General features: G+C 44.5%; 1 protein-coding gene across 1 annotated transcript in view; it reads right to left on the bottom strand.

The window, feature by feature from the left end:
* Positions 1-13,078, bottom strand: part of Lrrc8b (leucine rich repeat containing 8 VRAC subunit B) — a 65,528-nt gene that overhangs the window by 36,549 nt on the left and 15,901 nt on the right. The window lies entirely within an intron of this gene.

Raw genomic sequence — 13,078 nt, 5'->3', positions numbered from 1 at the left:
AGTTTATAGGCTCTGCAACCATGCTGTTTATAGGTTCTGCAACCATGGTGTTTATGCATTCTGTGACCATGCTGCATATGGGGTCTGCAACCATGTGGTTTATAGGCTCTGCAACCATGCTGTTTATAGGCTCTGGCACCATACTGTTTATAGGCTCAGGCACCATACTGTTTATGCATTCTGTGGCCATACTGCTTATGGGCTCTGCAACCACGGTGTTTATGGGCTCTGGCATCATGTTGTTTAAAGGCTCTGCAACCATGCTGTTTATGCATTCTGTGACCATGCTGCATATGGGGTCTGCAACCATGCTGTTTATGGGCTCTGGCACCATACTGTTTATAGGCTCAGGCACCATGCTGTTTATGCATTCTGCCACCATGCTGCATATGGGCTCTGCCACCATGCTCTTTAATGGCTCTGCCGCCATGTCGTTTATGGGCTCTGCCACCATGCTGCATATGCGCTCTGCCACCATGTTGCGTATTCCTTGGAGATTGGGCGTAGAAGAGAGCCTAGAAAGATCAAAGGAATTCTCACTCACTGATTTATTTTCTTCTGGCTTCAAGCAGGGTTGAGTAAGTTTAATCACATAAAGTGCAACATTTTTATGAATATTCTTAGCAACCCAAGTAAGTTAGCCCCTCAATGACCTATACCTTAGCCTCCATCTGTTTCTGTACAAAAAGCAAAGGACACATAAGTGCCATTCCACAAGGCAAGTCCACTGCTGTCACAATTATGAGTAAAATTTAAAAGAGGGGGACACCCAAATAAAATGAGGGACCAACAAATTGATTTGAGTGTGCATGCATATGAGCACAAACACATATGGAATATGCCAATCACGTGTCCTGACTGTGTTCAATAAATACCTATATGTGTTTAACAAATACCTAATGGCCTATTCTGCCAGGGCACTGCCACTCCTAATAAACTGAGCCAGTTTTACTGCTGTTGCATTGAAAGAGATCGAAGAGTCTGAGTAAAGCTTTACTTGAAATGTTTTCTCTGTAGACACACAGAAAGATGAGGATTGAAGCAGGCCAGTGGCCATGGTGTGAGGGATGACTCAGTGTGTGAGGGTGCTTGCTGCCAAGCCTGACAACCTAAGTTCAATCCCTAGGTCTCACATAGCAGAAGGTGAAAAACAACACCTGAAAGTTTTTCTCTCTCCCCACTTAAGTACCATGTTGCGTGTGTGTGTTTGCATGCGTGCATGCCCGTGTGTACACATGTTTACTCATGCACACATATGTACACATATGTGTGCATGCATATGTGTATTCATGTGTGTCTGTGTGCTTGTGTGTGCATGTCTGCGTGTGTGCGCACACAGGCACACTGACACACACAGACACAAACACACTCACTTTTAAAAGAGAAGCAGACCAGCCCTTTCCTCTAAGACTCCCTCCCCCATCTCTGTTGCTCCTTCTATCAAAGATTACACTTAAATTTTAGAGACTTTTTTTTTTTTGGAGCCTCATATTTTTGAGTTGTCTTGATTCAATTATTTTGGCAGAGAATTTGTTGAGCATTTGCTGAATTGTGGGATGAAGAGGACGAGGAAGTGGATTGCTCTTGTTTGTGTTTTCCCTTATGGCACTCAGTAAGGTCAGGGAAGACAGGAAACAAGGATGAGGAAGGAAACAGGTAAGGCACAGATGACTAATTCTGGACATGGAGTACTTCTAAGTATGCAGATTGCTCTTTTCTTAAAGAGATAGGTAAACCATGCCCTTGATTTCAAGAATATCAGCTCAGGGCTGGAGAGATGGCTCAGGGGTTAAGAGCATTGACTGCTCTTCCAAAGGTCCTGAGTTCAAATCCCAGCAACCACATGGTAGCTCACAACCATCTGTAATAGGATCTCATGTTCTCTTCTGGTATGTCTAAAACAGCTACAGTGTACGCATATAAATATAATAAATAAATCTTTTTTTTTTTTTTTTTACAAAAAGAATCTCAGCTCCGAAGGAAAAGGTAATTTCAGCTGGAGCTAGGTGGTGGAGTGCTTGCCTGATAGGTGTGAGGCTCTGTGTCTGATCCCCAAGTAATGAAGGAAGAAGATGGAAAGACATGTGTCTAGGGAAGACCAAAAGTGTACCCCGACACCAAGTACCGAATATAGTTTTGTACTGAACTTTGCTTTGTTTTGATACAGGTTCTTGTGTGGCCCAGACTGGCCTGAAGCTCACTAGGTAGCCAAAGCTGACCTTGAGCTTCTCACTGTCCTGACTTCTCCCTAGGACTAGATTACAGGTTTAAGCCATCATGACAAATTCCAAACACAACTAACCAGCACTTCTCCTGACTACCACAGCCCCGGGGGATACTGCAGCCCTAGTCTTTATGGGTGTGTGGGGTGGGGGTGAGAGGAGGGGCTGGAAAAGATGCTGCCTGGTGGGAAAGACGTCCTGTGGTCCTGAACAAGGTTAATGTGTCTGTGGGTGGCATCTCTGTGAATAAATTGGGTAGTGAAGACGCGTGGGCCTGCAGATTCCAGAATAGAGTATCTGATTGACTTAGAAAAGAGTCATGGAGTCTGAAAGAATGAAGCAGTATTTTAAGAAATAGTGCAAGCTCACAGTCATCTATAGGATGGAACACAGGGCCCCCAATCGAGAAGCTAGAGAAAGCATCCAAGGAGCTGAAGGGGTCGGCAACCCTATAGGAAGAACAACATGAACTAACCAGTACCCCCAGAGCTTGTGTCTCTAGCTGCATATGTAGCAGAAGGTGGCCTAGTCGGCCATCATTGGGAAGAGAGGCCCCTTGGTATTGCAAACTTTATATGCCCCAGTACAGGGGGCCAGGGCCAAGAAGTGGGAGTGGGTGGGTAGGGGAGCAGGGCGGGGAGAGGGTATAGGGAACTTTCAGGATAGCATTTGAAATGTAAATAAAGAAAATACTGAAACGGTGTGAGGAGCTGTGCAGGGGAACATGGTGATAAAGAAACATGGCAGGGATTAGGAGGGCACCGGTAGCTGGGCTGGGAAAGGCTTTATCGAAAGTGGGGGTCTCCGAGCAGCCTGCTAACTGTTTCATGTCAGATCAAAGGTAGTGAACCGATCTAAGGATCTTTTGCCTTAGGATTTGGCAAATGTAGCTTTTAACTGAAAAGTGCTAACAGACCATTGTCCTCAAGAGGGAAACATAGATAGGAAAGGGAGCAGGTAGACTGGTGGTCCCTAGGACAACTAAGAAAGGATGATTTCACTGAGCTCGGACTCCGGGCAAAGAGGTTAGGGCGAGCCTATTATCCGCACGTTTACACACTCCCCAGCAGATGTTACAATGATTCCCTAACGGGAACGGACTCGGGTTTTCCAGGCATTCATTCAGCATTCGGTCTTGGTATCACACTAACCATTAAGGAGAACTGGGAAACAAGGACAAATGACAAGCCTGGTTTAGGCCACAAGGCCAGCAGTGCAGGAGAGTGAGGGCTACAGCTGCAGGAGCTGTAAAAGGGGAAGGCCCCAGAGCTTGTGGACTTCAAAGATACAGAGGACTAACAAGCAGATAGAAAAGTCAATCAGAGTCCCAGGAGAATGTGAGCGGGTGTGGTGTGTGTGTGTGTGTGTGTGTGTGTGTGTGTGTGTGTGGTGTTTGTTGGGCTGCTCATTTCTACTACAGGCTCTGGGATGTTGGATATAAAGTCCTGAACTTTGTAATGTGAAAAAGTATATTAAAAAAAAAGAAACATATGTGGCCTCCTATAAAAACAATCTATGTACAAAACTGCCCTCTAAAGAATTCTATATAAGGGCTGGAGAGATGGCTCAGCAGTGAAGAAGAGAGGTCCCGAGTTCAATTCCCAGCAACCACATGGTGGCTTGGAAGCATCTGTAATGGGATCTGATACCTTCTTTCTGGTGTGTCTGAAGACAGCTACAGTGTACACTATGGTATATGTACAGTATACATAAAATAAATACATAATTATTTTAAAAGAATTCTATATAAAGACAGGCAACTTAATTTTATTTATGACAAGTTAGTAGAAATTTATTGCTATATTGTGGTACACATATGTAATTCCAGCAGATAAGAGATAGATGCAGAGAAAGTATGGTCTCCAGGCTAGCCTGGGCTACATAGGAAGTCCCTGTCTGAAAGAACAAACAACTTCCACTCCAAACAAATGTGTTATAGAATGCACACACACATCTCTCTCTCTCTCTCACACACACACACACAGATTGAGAGACAGAGACAGAGACAGAGAGAGAGGAAGAGAGGAAGAGAGGAAGAGAGAAAGCACCTCAGAATAACTGCTGTTTGGCTGCCTGACTGGAAGCACCCAGAAGTATGACTTCTCTCTAACCATGCTGACTCGCTTGTGTTCTCAACTCTGGGTCATAGGCATACACTTAGTCCATCGACATGAAGAGCAAGGAGCACATTAGGAGACGAGTGCTGTCTTTATGTTATCAGGATCCTTCTGTTGATCACCCCCAGAGTCCTTGGGCAGAGTAATTTGAAGAATTGTGCTCGTTTTCCTTTGCTGCACAGTTTGCCTGTGGTTTATCTACCTGAAGGTTATTTGCTTTGCCTGCTGTCTGTCTCCATCTGGTAGTGGGGCACCCCAGGAGCACGGATGCTCTCTGTGGAAATCACTGAGTTTCCCGCCACCAGGCCCAGACACTAAATATGTGTTGGGGTAAATCACAGCCGGTGCCCGTTCCACTGTAGGAACTAAATCTGTACTATTCTTTAGCAGTCATGTCACAATCCCCATGGTTTGACTTAATTTTTAACCATGCCTCCTATCTATACATCCTGAAGAAACTCCCAAGGCTCTGGGTTCTTCAGATGACTTCTCTGCCTGCCTGCCTGCTGCCTGCCTGCCTGCTGCCTGCCTGCCTGGCTGCCTGAGGGAGAGCTGGGGTCGCTTCCTCACCTGCCCTACCCTTGTTTCTGGTTCATGCTCCTGCTTGCTGTTGGTGCCCCCTGCCCTCACTCACATTTCCTTTGGGTAAATTTTATCTCAGTATTTTATCTGAGTTTGACTTGGGAAGCTTTTGTTTTGTGATTAAACCTGGTGAATGATCTAAGCCTACCTCCGTCCACTGAGCATCCGGCTGCATAACTTAACATTTAAGGTGGGTGTCAGAGCCTACTTCTCCTTCAAGGCTATTGTCCCTCCTTGTCCCTATCACAAAGCCTGGTTTCCCCACTGCCCTGGTTTCTGGGACAGTCATAATGACTGACTGCATCCATTACTCAGTTTTCTGGTCAACTAGATTAAGTGTGTATGAATTACTATATAATCAAATCCAGGAAGAAACTATTATACTCAAAACTCATATCAAGATTGACATGAACATTCCAACCTTACCAAGACATGTATTGTATTTAAGTAGTTGGTGTTACAACTTTTCCATTTGATACCTCAATACATGTTAGAAAAAAAAATATTGTGATGTTTGCCTTGTGAAATTCGGACAGCACAGAGGTAGCCCTTGATGTTTTAAGTCATTAAATTACAACTAGTTCAATTCAAAGGCCACTAATTTCACACACATCCAGCGTATGAGTAAGGTAGCTCTCAGGGAGGTGCAGCTGACGAGAGTTCTCCTTTCAAGAGTGATGACTCAGATTAGCTAGACTGAAAGTAACTCTAAAGGGCACACAGCTGGAATATAGCTGTCTGCAGCCTGCTGAGCAATAATGTGGCTCATTCTTCCTATTTGTACAAATGGCTTTGCAAGCAGGACCTGCCATCCAGCCATCGCACGTGTCCCCACCCATACCCCACCCGCAAGGAAAGCTCTGGGAACACCTGTATCAGGGTCCTTTGCTTTCATGTCTACCATAAACTGCACAGTGACTTCTTGATGCTACTTAATGAGAAAAAGGTCTTTAAAGTCAATGATCTGCATGACACAGAATACATGCTCCAAAATTTGAGAAGAGTTTTACACTAAAGGGATTTGCTAGTAAGAATTAAGGGCCACAGAGGCAGGCGGATTTCTGAGTTCGAGGCCAGCCTGGTCTACAAAGTGAGTTCCAGGACAGCCAGGGCTACACAGAGAAACCCTGTCTTTAAAAACAAAAAAAACAAAACAAAACAAGAATTAAGGGCCAGCCAAGTACTGGGCCAGAATCCTGTGCCTGACCACTGAGGACACACAGCTTGTTTGTTTATAGTGTAGCAACCTTAATTAGTGTTTTAACTTTTTATTATGGGAAATTCCAACCACACACAAAAGCAGAGTGAGCATACCAAAGCCCACATGCCGACCAACAACATCATAATCACAATGCCCACCCTCTCTGGGTCATCTGCGTCACATTCTAGACATGGCTTATATTTCAATGTCTCCTAAGTAGACACCTGAAAAATATAACCAAAATATCATAAATATACCTAATGGTTTGCTATAAATATTTAACAATCTTCTGGAAAAGTGGGGCAGGGAGGGCTGGCTTCAGAGACTTTGCTATATTCCATGGTATAAATATTCCCACTAAGGGTAATGTCAAACCAACAAACACAAGTGCAATTGAGATGCACATATAACAAATGCGTCAACCTTATACCTCAACTCTACAGAAACACTGAGCATAGTTTTGGTTTTTATTTATTTTATGTATATGTGCATTTCCTGGTACTGGAATTAGGGATGGTTGTAAGCTGCCATGTGGGTGCTAGGAATTGAACCTGGGTCCTCTGGAAGAACAGCTAGGGGTCTTAATCAATGAGCTGTCCCTATAACTTAGTTTTTTTGGGGTTTTGGTTTTTGTTTTAATGACCATTTAACAAGTGGCTTGCAAAATTCCCAAAAGCTTAGATATTTTTGTAAAGATTTATTTATTATTATATGTAAGTACACTGTAGCTGTCTTCAGACACCCCAGAAGAGAGCATCAGATCTCATTGTGGATGGTTGTGAGCCACCATGTGGTTGCTCACATTTGAACTCAGGACCTTTGGAAGAGCAGTCAGTGCTCTTAACCGCTGAGCCGTCTCTCCAGCCCCTTAGGAGATTATTTTGATAAGCATGAGCACGTCAGCATTGATATCCTCAATTCACAGTGAAAGAACTAACAATCCTTGACTCTCACCAGCTGTCTAGATTCCTCTGATTCTCTGTCCTCTCCCCTGTCTCTCTGAGGTAGAAGAGTCAAGCAGGAAACAGGGAAATTCTGGGAAGCCACACCAAGGCGGGAGGCCCTCGACCTGGTTGTGGGCTGTTTCCTGTTATAAACAGCCTGCTGTCTCTGCTTCTGGGGGCTAACTAAGATGCCCTCGCTCACGTTCACCTCCATTTCACCAGGGAATTATAGCTGTGCTTTTATCTTGAAGAAAAACAGTTTGCAAAGGAGCAGAAGGGGAAAGTTGGAAGAAGAAAACTATATCCACGCTGGAGCCCATGAGCTTAAGCTGCCAATGAATTCTAAGCTGAAGAAGATGGGCTATGATGGGAATTTGCAAAAGCTGGCCATTATGTTTGCTTTTAGCAACCACCACGGCTCATCGGGTGTGGAGGAGCAAGGGCAGACGGTACAGCTGAGTGACCTTCAGCCTGGATGGTGCATGCTGGGCCATGACCCCACCCTGAGCTTACTACATTTAAGCAAAGCTCCAAGGTCCAACCAACCATATTTTTATTGTAAACTTTATTTTGTTTTTTTTTTTTTTAAACTGTACTAAGCGGTGGTGGCGCACACCTTTAATCCCAGCACTTGGGAGGCAGAGGCAGGCGGATTTCTGAGTTTGAGGCCAGTCTGGTCTACAAAGTGAGTTCCAGGACAGCCAGAGCTGTACAGAGAAACCCTCTGTAAAAAAAACAAAACAAACAAAAACAAAAAAAAAAACTGTACTAGGAAGATTTATAACACGATAAAATAGGAAAAAGCAAGGGTCCCGCATGTGCTTTTCCGGTAGGTCTAAAAATGATCGGTCCCTGCCTGGCCACACCCACATGTTTTCCAGCAGATCCTGAGCAGACAACGTCACCTACAATTAATCTAGTGCTGCACCGCCCCTTTCCAGATCCCAAGGCATCCCTTCCTCAGGATTTCCACTGACCTTGTGTGGAGGGTTTCTTGGAACCTGATCACTGGCCTGCGGTTCTCGAGCTGGATGTTCACATTGTCACTGATTTAAAAGGCAGGAAACCTCTCTGATCGTTCATATATGTGTTCACACACACACACACACACACACACACACACACACACACATATATAATGTCAAGACCTAATTATTAGTAGGGAAGAGTCCCATGGGCAATTAGTTTTTATAAAGTTTGCTGATATAATCACTGACTGAATTCCTTGTGTGAAAAATGTCTTGGGAAACTGAATGCCATCTGGGTAGGCAGACGGTATGGTGGGGTGGGAAAGGGACAACAGAGCTCAGGGGCCTGTCTGTGTCTCTTCTGTGCTCTGCTGCATATATTGGGTGGGTCCTCTGAGTCTGACAATTACAAGGGCTGGGGGTAAGGTTTGTGTTTTGTAAAAAAACAAAAAACAAAAACAAAAACAAAAACAACCTCTGAATAATCTAGGCCAACCCTGAGAAGGATTTTTATCAATCTGAGACCTTAATGCGACTTTGTGATAGTCTGTGAAAACAGCAGCTGCTGAGCCTGGTAAATCCAAATGAGATTATCAGGACAAAGTCACAGAAATAGACAGAGAACACTTCAGATCCCAGCACTGGGACGATAAACACCAAGACAAAAACCTCACGAGAGCAGGAGGAGTTTTGTTCAAAATGAATTCTTTAAAGACTTGGCCATCATACGCAACAACCCTGAGGATTTACTGGAGAGGAAAGACACACAAGATATACCAAGAACTTAACTTCCTTCTGTCGGCTGTTTCCAGTCAAAGTCGGCTGCACACAGTCCACAGTCACCATATGGACGTACATATTATTTTCCACAAGCACGCACAGCCATTTTAAACATCGCAGCTTGCTTGCTTTTCCAAAAAACGAGGTCATAATAGAATAGAACCCTCTGCGCAGACTGCTAAATAAGGAGACTGGCAAGGTCACTAACTTTGTGATCTTTCAATTCCTAATGTTAAGACACCTAACAAATAAAGAGTTTGTATCTTATTTTATTTTTTGTCTTCTAGATGTCTGTTTCTTTGAGCACCCTGAATACTGACAGCCATGAAGACCAATTAGGGCCCACCGCTCCCCTGGGTTATAGCCCCAAATCTCAGCGCATGCACTGGCAGTGTGAAGAGTGGCTGGTTGTGCTGTCACATTTGTGGGGCAATGGTGAGATTCACGGGCTATTCTGCTCTGGTCCTGGGACTGCTCTGCTGTGATAATTTTCTAACCTTGTTTTTGTAAGATTGGAGAGATGACGTAGCACTTGTTGCTCTTACCCAAGAGCCAGGTTTGATTCCCAGAACCCATGTGCTGGCTTATATCCACCCCTAACTCTATTTCCAGGGCATCCAACACCCAATTCTGACCTCTGCAGGCATAATACACATTCACATCATTATACATTCACATGCAGGCAAAACATACATAAAATAAAATCAATGAATCTAAAAACCTTTAAAAAAAAACCCTCAAAGTCCAATTTATCTGTAGTCTTCCTTATAAATCAATTTAAAAAGTCTTTCCTTTTAAATTCAAGCCTAATTTTACCAGCAATGATTTGGGTCTACTTTCACAAGGAGGAAAAGGTCAATCAAAGCCCTCACTACTGAACTGACACACGTTCATCATAAGACAAGTAAGGTGATTCCCTTACTAGCTCCTCCCAGGTATATAAGATGAAAGAAGCACTGAGTGAGGACCTGCAGGCCCTAGGAAGCAGCCGAGGTAAGGCAGAAACCGTGGATAAAATTGGTGTAGCCAAAGCATCAGAGACGATAACATGGTTTTTCCAGTGTTTCTATCGATGATGTAACAGGGACAAGAGCCCTGTGGACTTTCCTTGACAGTATGGCTAGCATCCGTGTGATTACCTTCCAGAGCTCTGCCAGAAAGAGGAGGCTGTGACACTGGATGGAATGAACAGCAGACTAACATGCACACGTGTATTCGCTTGGTGAATTGGGGGTGGCCGCTGCCTAGTGGGTGGCTCTGGAAAACCAACAATGCTCACACCAGAGGCATCAACCCAGGGGAGCCACTCCTACCTACCTCATGGAACCAGGTCTGTTGACAGGGCAAAGGGCAAATGGCTACTCAGTGATTGTATTCTGGTCACACATACATGTTCCAGATGGAGGGGGCCTGGCAGAGGGACTGCTTGGCAACCCTGTGAGTCATGGGAACCACTAAGGAGACAAGGTCGTTGTGAGGACCAAGGCCCAGAGTTCACAAGCTTGCCCAAACAAAGGATTCTCCTCTCTAGAACCTGGCCTAAAGGTAGGCATGGATTCAAGAAATAAGAATCAACCTGGAAGCCATGAAAGCAAGATATGTTCAAGATTTACATCTTTGTTCAAGCCTGTCTTTCTAGTACATGACAGTGACTGGCTTTATACCTAAGCTTTAAATGTTCCTAGAATGTTGACCCTCTTAAGATTATCACCAATGATGATATTCCACAAGTTTAGATGATTACCAACATCAAGAAAGTTGTTATTGAAATTACCAGCTGTCATCTCTCCATCACTCAGGGGCCTCTATCCCAGGCTGTCTTCCAGGTCCTACTTGAAGACAACACTGAATTTCTGCTTTTCTTATCTTCATCTCCAAGAGTGCTGGGAACACACTACATCACAGCTTACCAGGTGAGAGAGATCCAGGGCTCCATTAAACTGAGCTGTATTCCCAACCCATATTTGTTTGAGACGGGGCCTCACATAGCCCAGACAGGTCTAGACCTCGGTATGTAGTTGAGGATGAAACCTTAAACTCGTAATCCTTCAGCCTCCCGTGGGTTGGAATTGCAGGCACACCCTGCTGAACCACGCTCAACCCTTGTTCAGATCAGTATCCAAATCACCTGCTTTAGACCCACAGTACAGGAGATGCACAAAGGAGAAGGAGCTCTCATCCATCCCTACCGTCATCAACCTTAACATTGTCCAAGATATGCAGTCTCTCAGGAGGCCAGCTTCATCATTAGTCCTAACAGAAATAATTTCTGCTGGCCTAGTCTACTTCCACACTGATGAAAACATCAAAGTGCTGACATCTACCTTCACCCACAAGGTATCAGGGGCTAGTGGCCCATGAAAGAGGAAACTGCTCACAAATACAGCCTCTGTTCTCCTGGGCCATAAACCCGACCAATCTTGCCCACCGTGTCCTAGCTCCACTCGGACTGCCGGCCTTCCTCATTGAAACCATGCTCACCTGTGCGGAAGGAGTTTATTTTCCCCGCACAACCAACTCCATGTCCTTCAGACCTTTCCTCACAGACTGTTAGCAGATGCTCACACGGAGAATTACATAAAACTTGAGGATCTGGTGGAGAGTTTAGTCCATTCCACCTCTGTAAGGTGACAAAAGGTGGGAGTTATACTAACCATTATAAATGTCTGTAAGCATAGTTGACTGGTAATTATAATAGAATCTGTCTTAGTTAACGTTTTATTGCTGTGAAGAGACACCATGATCAGGGAAACTCTTATAAAGGAAAACAGTTAACTGGGGCTGGCTTACAGGTTCAGAGGTTTGTCCATTATCATCATGGCAGGCAGCATGGCAGCATGCAGGCTGGCATGGTGCTGGAGGAACTGAGAGTTCCACATCTTGACTCCCAGGCTGGAGGAAACTGTATCACACTGGGCATAGCTTGAGCATAGGGGAAACATCAAAACTTGTGCCCACAGTAACAGGTTTCCTGCAACAAGGCCACTCCCACTTCAACAAGGCCACTCTCACTTCAACAAGGCCACACCTACTTCAACAAGGCCACACTTCCTAATAGTGCAGCTCCCTTTGACCAAGCATTTAAACACATGAGTCTGTGGGGCCAAACCTATTCAAACCACCATAGAGTCCTTCTGATAAAAAGAGAATATTCAACCTTACATGTTTTTTCCCCTCAGATTGTTTTGCTATTAGGTTCCTTTCTCAACACCATCACATCCGGGTCTCTCAAGGTGATTTCCCTTTACCTCCAGCACAGCTGAATGGCTGCTGGTGCCTGTGCCTAAACAAAGCCCGTATCACCTTCTGCTTCTCTTTGTCTTTGAACTATTCTCTGGAAAGCTGTGTGCTGGGCACAGAGTTAAAAGGGAGCTTCCAGGCACAGCTCAGGCGGAGCCTGGGCCAGGATCAGCGTGCACAGTCCAAGCTCATTCCAATGTCCCCTTCCCTTCAAGCCAGAGTGAGTGTGCACATTCAGATCCATTCAGTGCCCATCGTCCCTTTGAGCTACAAAGGGGAAAAGATGGCTTGGGCAAGCAGATACACCATGTGCAGTATATTAAAAATTGTCGTGTGCCACTGACTCCAAACACAAATTGACGAATGCAAGGTCACCGTGAAAAGGAAGAAACCCTACAGGCAATGGAGAAAGAATGGGAGTTCTTGTGCCACAGAGCAGCGGACCTGTGTATCAGTTTGTTTAGGTAGCTCCAACCCTTGATTTATCCTGTGCTGGTCTCGGTGTCAGTACGCTGCAGAACTGATTGGACTGTTCTCTCATTCTAGGTTTAGCATTCCTGACAGTCTTGCTTCTCGCAGTGTCTCTGGTAATTCATTTTGGTTACTTAGAATCATTTATCACCACACTTTTGTCTTCATTTGGAACCAAGCTAATAAAATGTGTAAGTGCGCTGGTCTGCAATGAATGAACTATAACTTTATAATCTAAACACGGTGTTAAATTATGTCAGACTGTACATGCTACCTAAACAAAAAGAGTAAGTACGACAAGATTTAAAACCAGTGAAAGGCAGATTTAACAGACAGTTGTTTACAATTGAGCAGCTGGGTCACATTGCTCTATGTCTGGGTTCTTCCTGAGCATTCTGCGGACATGGCCCTTAAAGGTGCGCTGTATAAAGAATAAATATGCATGTAGGTTAAAAGGGAGGTGTGGACAACTGCAGGGATTTACTGAAACAGCAGATTTCCAAAAGCTGGAGACTAACTCATCTTCATTTTTTTGTTGTTGTTTTTTTTTTTT

Source organism: Mus caroli, chromosome 5 (genome assembly GCF_900094665.2).
Source record: "Mus caroli chromosome 5, CAROLI_EIJ_v1.1, whole genome shotgun sequence".
NCBI classification, from domain to species: domain Eukaryota; kingdom Metazoa; phylum Chordata; class Mammalia; order Rodentia; family Muridae; genus Mus; species Mus caroli.
The sequence above is the reverse complement of the archived record's forward strand: the minus strand, read 5'-3'. Positions and strand labels throughout refer to the sequence as shown.